Genomic DNA, 17294 nt, shown 5'->3' with positions numbered 1-17294 from the left:
ACTTATCACACTTTATTATAATTGTCTGTCTCCCAATTTAGACAGTGATCTCTTTGAGGGCAGATATAATATTTATTATATTTGTCTTCACTGCCACATCCCCAAGGCCTAGCATACTGATCACTAAATTAATACTTATTGAATGAATGGATAACCAATTTTTGGAAATCTACATGAATATCTTTATTTGTTCTTTAAGCTGTTTTGTTTCTAAAAGACAACTCGAAGTTCCGTGATTTTTGATAGGCTATCACTATAGTACAATTATATACAGAAATTTGATGTTGAGACATTACAAAACTCACTATGTATTGCCAGACAGCTTCTTTTACAAACTTGTTAGATTGTTGTAGCAGTGCACTTCAGAAAATTTGTTTTCTTAGCTCCTTAGTTAATGGTGTACTCTTCAGAAAACATATTTTGACAGATTCATTGAGTTGTCCAAGATCATACAGCTAGTAAGTGGCAGCATTGGGCCTAGTAGTGAACACAGGTCTCCTGTTTCCCAATCCAATGCCTTCTTTCTCTTTTTAAGGCACCTTGCTGACATTAATTCAATTCCAGTTGAATTTGGATATATTGTCTCAGCACAGATCAACACATCTATTTCTGAAAGCCATTGATTTTCAATAAATAAATAAGTAACCTTGAAGGACACCAGAAAAGTCACCCTGCCTTGGAAATATCTTCTTTACTAAGTCTGTTTTAGAAACCTCTGAGTTATGATTTTGTAATGAATAAAATACACCTTTCCATGCTTTGTAGTAACTGGTTGTTCAGATCATTTCTGATATGACAGTTAACTCAAAAACATATTGAAAGAAGGGAGAGTATATCTAACAGAGCTTACTGAAAAAGAGACTAGGGCATGGGTGAAAGTGATGAAGGAGTTACAAATGTTGAAATAAATTAGATAGGTAAGGATTCAAAGAGGAATTGAGATCTGGGCAGAAAATGAATAACCATATATAATTCACATGAAGGAATTCACATGGAAAGCTGGATTGGTAGCAATGTGCATGCAGTCTGCGAAGAGTGAAACATTCAAACTGTCTTATGTAAGAGGTATATTGAAGAGAGGATTGGAATATATAGTGCTGGAGAATAACTCGAATGACAGGCAATTTAGACTTAATGCTCTGGGAATTAGAAATAAATTTTAGAACAAAGGAATAAAATATGAAAATAAGCCACATTTAAGAAAGATACACTGGGCATGATATATAGGAGTGGGGAGACACTAGAGTCAGGTCAGCCAAATTGGGGTATTTTGGAGTAATCTAAACAGAAAATGATAAGGGCCTGGTTAGGGAATTGACAGTGAGAATGGGAAGTAAGGATGAGATGTTTTCAGTTGAATATGGTAATGGCAATGATACCATTGCATACTGAGAAGTTGGAAGGGGGAGGTCAGTTTAAAGGAATAAATATATGATATCAGAGTTGTAAAGAACTTTGGCTGGGGTATGATTAATCCTGTCACCCAGGTAGTAAGCAGGCTACCCAATTAGTTTTTCAACTCTTTATCCTTTCCCTCCCTCCCTCCTCTAGCAGTCCCCAGTGTCTGTTGTTGCCATCTTTATGTCCATGAGTACCAATGTTAAGCTCCCACTTATAAGCGAGAACATGAGGGGTTTTTTTTGTTGTTCCTGTATTATTTCACTTAGGAAAATGGCCTCCAGCTGCATCCATGTTGCAGCAAAGAACATGATTTTGTTCTTTTTTGTGGCTGCATAGTATTCCATGGTGTACCATATTTTCTTTATCCAATCCACTGCTGATGGGCACCCAGGTTGATTGATTCCATGTCTTTGCCATTGTGAATAGTGCTGCAAAGAACATATGAGTGCATGTGTCTTTCTGGTAGAATGATTTATTTTCCTTTGGATATATACCCAATATTAGGATTGCTGGGTTGAATGGTGGTTCTGTTTTAAGTTTTTTTTGAGAAACCTCCAAACTGCTTTCTACAGTGGTTGAACTAATTTATATTTATATTCCCACCAACAGTGTATAAGCATACTCTTTTATCTGCAGCCTTGCCAACATCTGTTGATTTTTGACTTCTTAATAATAGCCATTCGGACAGGTATGAGACCAACCTCAATTATAAAATTGTATTCAAAACCACAAGCTACCTGCTCATCCTGATTTCTCTTTTATTTGAGATGACATCACAAATGCTTTAGTTACACAAGTTTGAAGCTTTAGCATCTATTTAACCTTTCTCTCTGTTAGCCTCCACTCATAAATGAATCAGGTATTATTGTTTCTGCCTCCAAATAGTCCAAAGACTACATCAAATATTATTTTCTCTACAATATAATTCATTGTCTTATCATCCAGAAATACCTCTGAACTCTCATGACAATGTAGTTATACTTCTCTTACGGTATTTATCACTTTTTAATTTGTACTGTAGTAACTTATGTATATATCTTGTCTTTGCAACTAGAATTAGCTCCTTGAAGATTCATATATGACCCCTTCAAAGTACTGTTTACTGTGATTTTCATAAGATAAACTCTTGTTGAGAAAAACCAGGAAATACCAAGTTAGTGGCAGAGCCAGGAGTAGAATCCAAGTCTCCTGACACTTGGTCTAGTATTCCTTTCACTATACCATAAATAGGGAAGATAATGAGATCTTTGAGTTATTCTTTAGAAGCGTTGAATTTGAGGTAAAGATGAGACATTTTCAAGTAGGAATATTTGGTACAAAGTTAGAGATATGGTACTAGAATTTGAGTGACAAGACAGGAGAGGAACTTGAGGAATTTTAAGGCTTGTTAACACGAAAGAGATCATTGGAGTTTTGAAAATGGATGAAATTGCTGAGGTAGAGGAAAGGGAGAGTGAAAAGGACTGTGTTACCATGTGGAACAGTTAGAGAGCAAAAGGATAAAGAAGAATCATATAGCCAACAAACATATGAAAAATGCTCCATATCACTAATCAGAAAAATGCAAATCAAAACCACAATGAGATACCATCTCACACCAGTCAGAATGGCTACTATTAAAAAGTTAAAAAAAAAAAATAGGTGCTGGCAAGGCTGCAGAGAAAAGGGAACACTTATGCACTGTTGTTGAGAATGTAAATTAGTTCAACTACTGTGGAAAGCAGTTTGGAGATTTCTCAAAAAGCTTAAAATAGAACTACCATTCGACCCAGCAATCCCACTATTGGGTATATAACCAAAGGAAAATAAATAGTTCTACCAAAAAGACACATGCATGTGCCTGTTCATCACAGTACTATTCACAATAGCAAAGACATGGAATCAACCTAGGTGCCCATCAGTGGTAGACTGGATAAAGAAAATAAGGCACATATACACCATGGAATACTATGCAGCCATGAAAAAGAACAAATTCTGTTTTTTTGAATCTAAAATGAAATTGAAATTAAAATAAGAAGAATCAGTGAAGAAACAAGAGAAGGAGTAAGCAGATGTTAGAAAGGAATCAGGATACACATTGTCACAGAAGAGCAGAGAGAGTTTCAATAAAGATGGGGTAGTCAAAATGGGCTAATAGTGAAGAGAAATTAGGATAGGTAATTTAAAGTATTCAATGAATTTAGCCCCATAGGGTATTGGTGACTTATTGAAAATGGTTTTGGTGGTGGGGTAAAATGTCAAATCTCAGTATGTTGAGAGGAAACTAAAAAATCATGGCAGAGTTATAAGATTTCAACACAGGATAACCCAGTGGATTTTCAAGTGAAAGGAAGGAGTCAGTGGGAAAAAATAAATGAAGGAGGAAGTTTAAAAGCATTCAATATTAGAGACAAATTCCAGGAAAATGTATAAGGATTGACATTTTGGACCAAATCGTGGCATGTACTTTAAAGCATGGGTCCCCAGCCCGCGGACCATGGACCGGTAGGGGTCGGCGGCCTGTTAGGAACCAGGCCACACAGCAAGAGGTGAGTGGCCCCTGAGGGAGCATGACTACCTGAGCTCCACCTCCTGTCAAATCAGCAGTGGCATTAGATTTTCATAGGAGCGTGAACCCTATTGTGAGCTGCACAGGAGAGGGGTCTAAGTTGCATGCTCCTTATGAGAATCTAACTAATGCCTGACAATCTGAGGCAGAAAAGTTTCATCTCCAAACCATCCCCTCCTACCACCACCGTGGTGGAAAAATTGTCTTCCACAAAACCGGTCCCTGGTGCCAAAAAGTTTAGGGATCTCTGCTTTAGAGTCAAAGAAAGACACAAACTTTGTCCCTGTTACAGTTTTACCTGGAATTATCTCTGCTGAAAAAGGATCTAAGCACCTGAAACCTGGTTAAGAATCTGCCAACTGAGTCCCCCTAAGTTTAATGTACTTCAAGGTTCAAATAAATAGTAACTATAGAAAACAATTCCAAAGCTAAGCCAATCCTTACGCTAAGGCCTTGGAAGTCAGACCTGGGCTTACAACCAGTTCCATAAATTAGTTTTGTGATACTTGGTTAACTTACTTAAGCCTCTGAGCCTCAGTTTCTTCATTTGTAAAATAGGGACAATAAAGTCTTTGTTGAAAACAGAATGACTTGAGATAATGTAAGTAATAAGTAATATAGGCACTCAACAAATGGTAGGCATTACTATTATTTTCTGAGAGATTACTACTCTATTCCAGTGTGCATCAAAATGGCTCTGCCCTCAAGGGGCTCATTGGCTTGTGGAAAAGTCAAACACATTAAAACCAGTGATTACAATAGATGTAGAACATAATATTCATTATATTTGAAGAAAGCACATAAAGTTTAGGGATACAGATGAAAGATAAAGACAAGAGAAATCAAACTCTATCTGAAGAAGTCAAGGAAGGCTTCCTGGAGGAAGTATTTTTTTCAATTGAGTCATAGAGGATGTACTTAAGTGTTGTCAGAGCATGTACTGCACTATATTTAAATGGCTTACTTACTTCTCTGTGTTTCCCAATAGACTTGGGACAGAAGTCCTCTGTGTGTGTTGAATGGAGGAATAAAGGAATTAGTAAATAAATTCACCTGGTAAACATACTTCTATTTTTGCCGTCATCATATGGTAATATAATTTACATGATTCCATGCCTATTTCCTTTACTAAATTAGGAGCTCCTTGATTCATTCAACAATCAGCAAACATATATTGAGGGACAGCTTTGTACCAGGCTCTGGTGATACAGTAATAAATTAAGATACAATAATAAATGAATTTGTTACATGTTATTAATATAGATATATATAGCGATATGTTATTAGTTAATATATAATTAATAAATGAATCCCTGTTTTCAAGGGGCTCATAATTTAGTAGGAAAGCTAGCCAATAGACAAATGTAATAAAGGGTGACATGTGTTTTGGAAAGGAGCAGAGAGGAAATATACCTAATGCAGTAATTGAGGAGATTATAAAATGCTTACAAGAAAAAGTGATATTTAAATATAAATTTGGCCAGGTGTGATGGTTTATGCCTGTAATCCCAGCATTTTGGGAGGTCGAGGTGGGTGGATCACTTGAGGTCAGGAGTTTGAGACCAGCCTGGCCAACATGGCAAAACCCAGTCTCTACTAAAAATACAAAAATTAGCCGGGCGTGATGGTGGGCGCTTGTAATCCCAGCTACTCGGGAGGCAGAGGTTGCAGTGAGATTGTGCCACTGCACTCCAGCCTGGGCAACAGTGTAGGAGTCAAAAAAAAAAAAAAAAAAGAATTAATAAGATCCATTGAGAGCAGAGAAACGGCATGCACAAAGATATAAAGATGTCAAAACAACATGTTTCTAAACCATTCTAAGAGGGTCCCTTACACTCAGCTTGAGCAAATTAGAAGCAGAAATTTTCTCTAGAAGGCTACACATTGCATGATTTATTTATATTCCTAGAATGTACTAAACTTATTTAGGTTTTTACTAAATTGTAGCAAGTGGAAATAGATTAGACATAAAGAACCAACTTTATGTGATAGTCCAATATAGTGTCAAAAGTAATCATTATCAGGAACTTCATCCATAAACCCAATCAATTCTCTCTTATAACTCATTTTCTCATGTTTTGTTTTTATAAAACACATGCTTCCACACAAATTCTGAAAGTCTTTCCTCATTCTCTTTCTGCCAGGACACATCCCAAATCCATTTGAGAGCCTGAAAGTTCCTATAGGAGGCCAGCTCTATCCATATTCTATTGAAGTCAGCAGGAGCTCTTTAGAAGTGCCAGATAAAAGGCTGATCTGTGGACATCCTGATTCAGCAGTGGTGACACCAGCATTGTAAGCAATGCCAAGGGAACATAGATTCTTAACTGAAAAGCCTATGGGGATGGAGATAATTATTTCTTTGCCACAGAAGCTGACAAATAGTTTAGGAGCAATGTTACCAATAATGGAAGTGTGTGAGGGAGGGACAAAGTGGTTCTATGTAGAAAAAACTGGACTTACCTGCTGTGTGGCTTTGGCAAGTCATTCTTCATCTCTAGGCCCTATTTTCCTTATCTGTGACACAGTAAGTTTGAATATAAAACAAACATATATGGAGTACATACTTAAGGTAAGGCAATATACTTGATATGTGAGATACGGAAATGAATGTGACATGGTATGCCATGTAGTAGGTTATCAATACATATTGGTTGAACGAATAAATGAATAGTTTTATCCTCTCATTACTCACAGTCTGCTAAAACAAATGGATAGAAGAACAGAGGGGTTAAATAATGATGGGCTAGCCAAAATGGCCTAATACTGAAGAGAAATACAGTTATATAAACACATAAACTGCAATAGAATCTGTCAATAAGTCAAGTCAGAGATGATTGTGGCCTGAATCATTGTAGGGACTGTGTGGATGAAGAAAAGTTGATGATTGGTAGAAGGTAGAATAAACAAGATTTAATGACTTATGTGGGGTGTTAGTAGTTCCATTTACTGAGATATGGAGGAAATATAAGAAAGCTTCGGGTACACTGGGTTTCAGGTGCCCATGTAATGTCTAGATGGTAATATAGGCAATATTATACATGGCTTCTGAGCTTAGAAGAGGATCTGGATCAGGAATAGAAATATGGACATCAGTAGGGTACATATTTAAGCCATGTGAATGGATCACCCTAGCCAGACAGAGTGTGTAAAATGTTACAGTGATAGAAAGGTAGAGGTTGAAACCTTGGAGAGCACCTATATTTAAGGAGTTGGCAGGAACAAAGCCCATAAAATATACTGAGAAGGAATAGGAAGAAAGCTGGCAGGAGAATCATGTGTGTGGTACCTGGAAGCCAAGGCAGTAGAATATGAAGTTAAGAATGATTAACTATTAATTCCAACAGAGTGGTCACATGAGATACATAAAGTATCCACTGGATTTGGCAATTTGAAGATTACTAGTAAATTTGGTGGAGGTGCGTGTTTCTTTTTAGAGTGTGATTCTCAGGCAGGGCTGCACGTCAGAATTATATATGGAACTTTATCAAGCTACATACTCCTAAACCTTGCCTGCAGAGATTTTTTGTTCAGAGATCTTGAATGAGACCCAGAGAAGCTGCATTTTCAAAAAGTCCCAAATGATCCTTGGATGTATCATGCAGAAAGCATGATACATCCATCACCTCCAGACCATTACAAGCATTATTCTCCTTGCCTGGGGTGATGGAAAATACCAAATCTACATCTCTGGCTCAGACCTCTAGCTGAACTCTAGACCCACATATCCAACTACCTATCAGACAGCTGTACTCGTTATCTTCCTTTCTCCATCAAACATGACAAAGGGTGAGGAGAATTGCTATTTTATATATGATGGTTATGGAAAGTCTCCCTCACTAAGTGACATTTGAGGTGACTCTCAAAGTGAGGGAGCAAGCCATCCAGCTATATGGGGAAGGCTTCTCCCACAGAGAGGAAACAGTAAATGCAAATCCCTGAGGCCAGAATGTACTTGATGTGTTCTAGGAGGAGCGAAGAGATCAGCACGCCTATGCCTAGAGTGGGAAGGGTGAGGGAAGATTAGTAACAAATGAAACCAGAGAGGTATCAGAGGGTTACATCACGTGGAGTCTTGCAGACCATGTTAAATATTTTGCATTTTACTCAGGGTGGGCTGAGAAGATATTGTAGGGTTTTGTGCAGAGGAATGACAGAATATGACTTGTGATTTTAAAAAGATCTCTCTGGCTGCCCTGTAGAGTATATATTCAGAAGAGGGGTTTATGTTGGAAGCAGGAAAACAATTAGGGAGCTATCGCAACTGTCTAGATGAGAGAGTGGTAATAGTGGAAGTGATGAATTAAAGTTAGAAGTTAGAATTCTAGTTATATTTTGTTCCATCAAAATACCCATTTTCTAGTTTTTTTTTCTCATTCAGTGAAAGGCATCACCTATATTTTCCCAACACAACATATGTTGTTTGTATTTGTGTGTGTATGTATCTAAATGTACCTGTAAGTCTCTGTGTCTTGTAAAGGAGCAGTAGATGGCATTGTACTTATGAACACAATTATATTTATTCCTACTGGAAAAGGAAAACTTTCTCCTCATTTCCATCCTCCTCCACATGCATTCTGTTTTTGATGGCTCAAATCATGAATTCTCTGTCTTTTCCTAATGTATCCTAACCTGAGCCTATCTGCATGCCCTATGTGAGTTCCCTAAGTCACACAAGCATGACATCTCCATAGAGAACTTACCTCTATGACACCTATCGGATGCTTCAAATATATCTTTATATATGGCCTGTCATACTTCTGACTAGGTCCCTGTGTCTACAGTGGTATGCCAGATGTGTACCATGGATGTGGTGAATATTGCATTAAGCACCTGGCCACATGGTGTTTAGATTCCTGTATTAACTTAGCAGGATACTTCCCTGCTCCACATACACACCAACATATACTTCACTTTTCTCAGCTGTATAAATTATTTTCTCATTAATCAGAAGTTTTAAAACTTAGGAATGGGACAAGGAGACAAAGTGGGGCAAGTCCTTGTGAATGTCAGAAACTCTCAGGTAGCTGATATGACCATGTTCCACTCTCCTCTATAAGGGAGGCCAGCATGCTGCAGGTGACAACAGTGCAGAGGATTGCTTTCAGTTCTGGGAGCAGTTTATTTTCAGAACTGACATCCTACCCAGTACTAAATATAGCCAATCTCTTCCTTTCAAACAAGGGTTTCTTTTCTGTTAAACTTCAATAAAGTTCTTAGCTCTGTATTACAAGGTCTCCCCCAACCATCCTACCTTCATGAACTTTATTCTTGTTATACTTTCTCTCCCCAGCCACCTACTTTCCTCTCCCTGGCCTCTTTGGTTTCTCCTCCTTCTAACTTTCTTCTCCTTTCTATTTGTCTTCTCTGCTTTCTTGGAGTCTTTCACTATCTCCCTCTGGCACTTTCTTCTTCGTGCCCCCAACTTTTAAAAAGGGAATCCCTTAGGAACACTCTCTCCAACAAGCCAAGGAAAAGCAGATGCCCAAAGGCTAAAAATAAGATGCTTTGTTTGCTTATTTTAAAATCTTCCCAGGCTGGAGACAGATCTCCTTATATGCCAACTGGTTGACATGTAATATTAATGACATCCTTGCATTTATTGAGCATTTACAGTGTATTGTTTCAGGTATTTTATATACATAATCTCACAAAAATCCTCTAAGGAAGGTGCCAAAATAACCCACATTTTAGAATGGGGCAACCGAGGCCAAGAGAGGTAAAGGTACGTTTTAGGCAAAACAGCAAATATATAGCATAAATGAGATTTGAACCCAAGCAGTTTAACTCCAGAGCCCATACCCTCAACTCCCATGCCACACTACTTCTCTACATTAGGGTTAATGTCTATTGTATGCCTTCTAAATAAAGAGGGAGTACTTACAGGGGAAGGAAGACTGAAGATTGGGAAGCATCTAAAATAGCTCTGAGCTGATAAAGAAGATTAACTTTTGCTTTTAATAAAGTAAAATGCGAAGCAATTTAAAGACATTGGGGTAAAAGATTAAACTGGGATGTGTTCACTTTCACTTTTTACTGCAAGTTTTGACTAAGAATTCTGAGATTTAGGCACTAGTAATCTCATTACTCTCCAGTTAGACTATGTGACTTCACCAGGACTCAAACAATTTTTACAATTTTTGTAGATATATTGCAAATTCTGCACTGTTATAGGGGCAAATGGTAGAGTGGTTATATCCATACAATGGATTACTACTCAACAATACAAATGACTTATTTTTTCCACTGCTGTTACCCAACAGCCTGCAGGGTGTGTGTGTGTGTGCGCGCGCACGTGTGAGTATGCACACAAAATTATTTTTGCAATTGTATATATTTGTAACAAACTTCCATAGCAAATTCTCTATTTAAAATACACACACACACACAAGTTCAGCTACATGGCAATATACAAGATTAATCAATATACAAAAGTAAGCTGTATATCTATACACTAGCAATGAACAACCTGAAAATGCAATTAAGAAAACAACTCCATTTACAATAGCATCTAAAAGAATAAAATAGGAATACATTTAACAAAAAAATACAAGACATACACTGAAAACTACAGAACATTGTTGAAAGAAGTTAAAGCAGACCTATATAAATGGAAAGACACTCCATATTCGTAGATTGAAAGATTTAATATTGTTAAGATGGAAATACTCTCCAAAGTGATCTACAGAAAACATAATCCCTATCAAAGTCCCAGCCAGATTTTTTTGCAAAAATTCATGAATGAACCCTAAAATTCATATGGAAATGCAAGGGGTACAGAATAGTCAAAACAATCTTGAAAAGGAAGAACAAAATAAAAGTATTAAATCTTTCTGACTTCAAAGCTTACTACAATACTACAGTAATCAAGATGGTATAGTACTGGAATAAGGATATACATATAGTCAAATGTAATATAATTGAGAGTCCAGAAATAAAACCTTACGTTTATGATCCATTGATTTTCTACAAGGGAGTCAGCACAATTTAATGGAGAAAGAATAATCTCTTCAACAAATGGTGCTGGAACAACTGAATAGCCACATGCAAAAGAATGAAGTTGGGCCCCTACTTCAAATCATATGCTGTACAAAAAATTAACTCAAAATCATAGACATAAATGTATGAGCCAAAACTACAAAACTCTTAGAATAAAACATAGGAGTAAATATTTGTGACCTTGGATTAGGCATAGTATTCCTAGACGCAACAAGAAAAGCACAAGTGACAAAAGAAGAAATAGATAAATTACGTTTCTTCAAAATCAAAACCTTTTTTTCCTGCCAAAAATATAATCAATAATGTGAAAATGCAACCCACAGAATAGGAGAAAATGTTTACCAGTCATATATCTGATAAGGAACTTGTATCCACAATAGATAAAGATCTTCAACTCAACAACTAAAACAAAGAAACAAATAGAAAAATGGGCAAAGGATTTGAATAGACATCTCTTCAAAGACACACAAATGGCCAATATGTGCATGAAAACATGCTCAATAACATCAGTCATTAGGGGAATGCAAAGCAGAAACAAAATTAGATACAACTTAATACCCACTAGAATGGCCAAAATCAAAACAACAGACAATCACACGTGGTAGTGAGGATGTGAAGAAATTGGAAGCCTCATACACTGCTGGTGAGATTGTGAGTGGTGCAGCCACTTTGGAAGACAGTTTGGAATTTTCTTGAAATGTTAAACATGAAGTTATCATATGATCTAGTAATTCCATTCCTAGATATATAACCAAAAAAGTTGAAAACATGTGTCTATACAAAAACATGTACATGAATGTTCAATAGGATTATTCAGAATAATTGTTGAAAGATTGTTCAGTAGGACAGGCTAAACAAAACGTGACCTATCCATACAATGGAATATTTTCTAGACACAAAAGGACGAAGCACTGATACATCCTACAATATGAATGAACCTTGAAAACATCACAATAAATGAAAGAAGCCAGACACAAAAGGTCATATATTATAATATTCAATTTATGTGAAATGTCCAGAAAATGCAAATCCACAAAGAAAAGTCAATTTGTGGTTTCAGGGACTGAGGGAAAGGAGAAATTGTGAGTGACTTCTAATGGGTACAGGGTTTCTTTTTGGGTTGATGAAAACATTATGGTATAAGATAGTGGTGATAGTTGTACAACGTTGAGAATATACTAAAAACTATTAAATTGTGCACATTACATGGGTGACTTATTGCATGTGAATTATGTTTCAATAAAGCTGTTTTTTAAAGAATACATTTGGGAGACTGTTTACTCCTCATGCAAACAGACTCCTGTTATATTTGACTCTTCTCTTTGCCAGAAGTACCTGTCTCTAACTAATAAATATTTAGATTGTTTTCAGACTTTTGGTATTACAAAAATGCTGCAATAAATATCTTTTACATGTATTTTGGATATTTGTGCTAATATATCTATAGCACAAATTTCTAAAGAGAAAATGCTGGGACAAATACGTTTTGAAATGTTGATTAATATTGCCAAATTGCTCTCCAAAAAGCTTACTGGTAAGGAGTTTAGGAGAATGCTCATTTTCTCACACTCTTGCCAACCAAGTATATTATCAAATTTCTCAACCTTTTTCTATCTGAGAAGTAAAAAATGATATCTTGAGTTTTAAAAAATTTGAGTGAGATTCAATACTTTTAAATATAAATATTGGCTATTTATATGTCTCATTTTGAGAACTGTATTTTCTTGTTCTTTGTCCATTTTTTCTATTTTTTCTTATTATGGATCTGTAAGAACTTAATAGATACATTTAAATATCAATAGTTATATATATATATATCAAGACATTAAACCTCTAGCATAAACATTACTTTTTTATCACTTTGCCATTGGTCTTTTTAATTAACTTATAATACTCCATGCTTTGCAAATGTTTTAAATTGTTATGCAGTCAAACTCATCGATCATGTTTTCCATTATGGAATTATAGCATCTAGGTTTTGTGCCTTATCTCCTTGTGCTTTTTTTTTTAGTGTTTCTTATCTTTTGATGATTTCATATTTTTTGATAGCTCTTTGATCCATTTGAGTTAATTTTGGTGAAGGGGTGAGTTAGCGATCCAATAGAGCTACCCCATAGGGATATGTAGCTTATGTGCTACACCAAGGTGCCTGGAAGAGGATATTCACTTTGACTTTATAGTTTAAAATTTTTACCAGAATCTGTCTAGACATGTGTCATTCTTCCCATTGTTGCTACTTGAGACTTTCAATCTGAACACTTAAATCCTTTTTCAATTTAAGGAAATTTTAGTCCATTATTTGATTTCTTCACCCCCTCCTTTCCTTTTCCTTTCCTTTCCTTTCTTTTATTTTATTTTATTTTATTTCCCTTCCCTTGCTTTCCTTTTCTTTCCAACTCTCATTAAACAGATATTGGGATTCTCATAAATATCTATATGTCTCTTACTTTTTTCATACAATTTCCTTTTTTTATATTGCATCCTGGCAGAATCACTATGTCCAATCTTCAACTAAGTAATTCTGTTTTCAGTTGTGTACATACCACTAGTCACCCCTTTAGTAAGGGGAAAATATTTTGGCAATTGTATTTTTAATTTTAAAAATCTATATAGTAAACATTTGTCATATTTGTGTCTGACCAACATATCATGTATAGCCTTGCTATATTTGGAAAAAATTCTTACATTATAATATTTACCTCTTAAATGTAGAAGTCAAAACTCAAACTTCTGTGTTGAAACTACAATGTAGGAATATGACTTATGTTCTACCAGTAAGATGCCCTGACATGAGACTGATTCAGAATTGAAGCCATGCAGAAGGTAGAACTGTATGGTTTCCATTGTTGGAATAGGTAGTAGCAAAGGGACTTGACTTTGGGGGATGGCAGAGATTGCAAGGTCAAGTTCTTAATAAAGTAGTGGCATCAGTGCTGGCAGCAGTAGCTGCTGCAGTAAAGCCAATTTCTTGGCATCTAATTGTAGGAGCAACAGTTTTTCTTATCAGGGCAGTGCTGTGGCAATGGTCCTGGACATTATTTCTGGAAGCTGAACCTCAAGCTTGCTTTTCCAGTCTTCTTTTAATAAATAGCTATACTACTTACACAATCTCAATTTCAGCATCCCCTTTTCAAGCCATCTTTTCCTGTCTTTTCTGCTCACTCCTTCTAATGCCCCAATTCCAACATTTTCTTGAACCTACTGGGACCTCAAATTCATTGACCCCTATTACTTTTTACTGCCATTCACTCTACACATGTTCTCACTTCTCTTCTTACCTGACTTTAGATTTCATGGTTCATCATTACAATTACACTTCCAAGCATATACCATTAACTTCTTTTCCCTTCTTTCAATTCATCATAGTCACCTCTGAAAAAATCCAAACATGCCTAAATCCAACTTTCCACCTTTTCTGTTTCCATGTTAACTGGTTTGGTATTCATTTAATGTTAGGCTCTTTAAATTCATGACCATTAACCTCAAGTGGACTTTTCGAGCTGCTTGGCAATGCTGTGACATTTTTATAACCCACCAGCTGTCTATTTTATACCATCTACTCTCTCCTTAAACCTCCAAAATCTAGTACTCCATTCTCACTCTTAACTGATGACATTGTTTTACAAGCTACCCTTGCTGACATTACCAATGATCTCCATATTGCTAAATTCAAAGGTTAATTATCAGTGTTCATCTTACTTAACCTGTTGGTATCATTTACATGGTTGATTATTCTCTCCTTCTTGAAACACTTTCTTTACTTGGCTTTCAGGTAGCCTCTTTATACTTCTCCTATCTCACTATTTATTTCATCTCAATGTCCTCTGGTGATATTTTTAAATTCATTTTTTTAAATGATTTCAACTTTTAGGTTCAGAGGGTATATGTGCAGGTTTGTTACATGAGTATATTGCGTGATGCTGAGGTTTGGGGTACAACTGATCCCGTCACCCAGGTAGTGAGCATAGTACCCAACAGTTAGTTTTTCAACCCTTACACTCTTCCCTTCCCCCCGCACTAGTCTCCAGTGCCTATTGTTGCCATCTTTATGTTCATGTGTACCCAATGTTTAGCTCCCACTTGTAAGTGAGAACATGTGGTATTTGGTTTTCTGTTCCTGCATTAGTTTGCTTGGGATAATGGCTTCTAGCTGCATCCATGTTGCTGCAAAGGACATGATTTCACTCTTTTTTATGACTGTGTAGTATTCTATGGTGTATATGTATTCTGGTGATATTTTAATTCCCAACTGCAAAATACTGAAGTAATGTAAGACTCAATCCTTGGTCCTCTTCTATTGTTTATCTACATTCATTCCTTAGCTGATCTCATGCAGTCTCATGACTTTAAATGCCTTCTATATAGAGAGAACTCTCAAATTAATATCTATAGACTCGATCCCTCCTCTGAACTCCAGAATAATGTATCCCACTGGGTATTCAAAATCTCCAATTGAATATTTAAAACACATCTCCTAGTTAACATGTCCAAAACTTCAGCTCTTCATTCTCCAACAAAAATTAACTGATTCTCCTATAATTTTCTCCATTATAATAAACAGTACCTTAGTTATTCTAGTTCCCCAGGCAAAAATCTTGGAGTCATTCTGTCCTTCTCTCATACCCCAAACTCAATCCATCAGGAAATACTGTCCATATTTTTAAAAAATATATCCAGAGTCTGACCATATATCCCTGTCCCCACTGCTAATACCCTGATCCAAGCCACAATCATCAAATTCATATATCATTGTAATAGCCTGCTGATGTCCCTGCTTTTACCCTTGCCACCTCTAGCTTATTATCTATATAGCTACTAGAGTTACACTGTTAAAGTGTAAGTCAAATTATCGCAGTCTTTTCCTCATAATTCTACAATGGCTTTTCATATATCTCATAGTGAAAGCCAAAATACAATAGTCTACAAGGTCCTATATAATTTGGCCTATTCTTATTGCCCTCGCCTCAATTTCTATCACTCTTTCTCACACAGCCCACTGAAGCCAAACTGGTGTCCTTGCTATTAGTCAAAACCCCCAGATACTTCCACCTCAAATTTTTTTTATTTTGTGTTCCTTTTGCTCAGAATATTTTTCTCTTGCTCTTGATTCACCTCATCACTTCCTTTGATTCCTAGCTCAAATGTTACTTTATCAGAGAGGCCTTCTCTTCCCACTCTATCTATATAATACGTACATGCATACACAGACACACTTACACACACCCCTGTCACTTGCTGTCTCCCTTACTCTGCCATCACTACCTCAATTATATGTTTATTTCCTTATAATCTCTAGCCTCTGACTGGAATATAAGCTCTTTAAGGACAGGGAATGTCTATTTTACTCACTGCTGTATCCCCCGTTCCTAAAAGAATAACCAACACATAGTTACCACTCATTAGGTATTTGTTTACTTTTAGAAAAGCCCAAGTGGATTATATTGCTTATAGCTAAGAACTCTGATTACTTCCTTTTTTGTAAAAGCTTATTTTTATTTTATGGATCCAAGGTATTTAATTATGTATTGGGCATTGTGTGATTGAGTGTGAAAAATCTTTCTCTAAATCCTATTTATCCATATTTATAGTTCACTTCTGTTTTCTCCACATACTATTTCTTTAACCATTAGTTATTGTGTTGGTTGAGTCTGGTGGATCTAATGTTTTTGGTTTTCACTCAATTTGATGATTCTCGGTTGCCTGTTTACATTTACATACGAAGACCTAGATTAGAAAATGTTTTTAGCTGGAATTCATATTTTCTGTACATGTGAAAAATCCTTGTTCCCTTGGCAATTAATGCAGAATCTGATTGCCCTATCTCTTGTTTATTGTACATGGAAAGAGAGAAAAGCCAGTATTTCCCCTTCATGGTGGATGGTTAGCTTGTCTTCTGATTCCATGCAGCAGTCAGACATTCCATGAGGTATTGCCCTGTTCTTTGGCCCTGATTCCCAATATGATAGCCTTCAGTGTCAGAATTCTTCCTTTAGAAGTCTTCATCTTGGAGCAAACATCATTTATAGAGGAAGAATTCATGTAACTATTCCTCATTCCTTTAATGAAATATACTACCTATCATCCTATTGTCAAGTCCCTTTCCCTCCTTACTACCTCTGACCTTGGGGTTATTCCAGGTTTCTGCTGACAAAATTACTCTTTTGGAAGTCCTCTCTTTTGCCTGCTTGGTAGAGTCACTCCCTAAACTCTATTCTTGGTAATTACATAACTGTGAGAAAATGCTTTTTGATACCACCTACTTCTGGGCAAACATACTTTTCCCCATATTCATATGATTAGCCAAGATTTCATCATTAAACTACTTTAAACATGGTTTATAAATGGC

The sequence above is a fragment of the Pan troglodytes genome, chromosome X (genome assembly GCF_028858775.2).
Source record: "Pan troglodytes isolate AG18354 chromosome X, NHGRI_mPanTro3-v2.0_pri, whole genome shotgun sequence".
Lineage (NCBI taxonomy): Eukaryota > Metazoa > Chordata > Mammalia > Primates > Hominidae > Pan > Pan troglodytes.
This window is presented reverse-complemented; position numbering follows the sequence as displayed.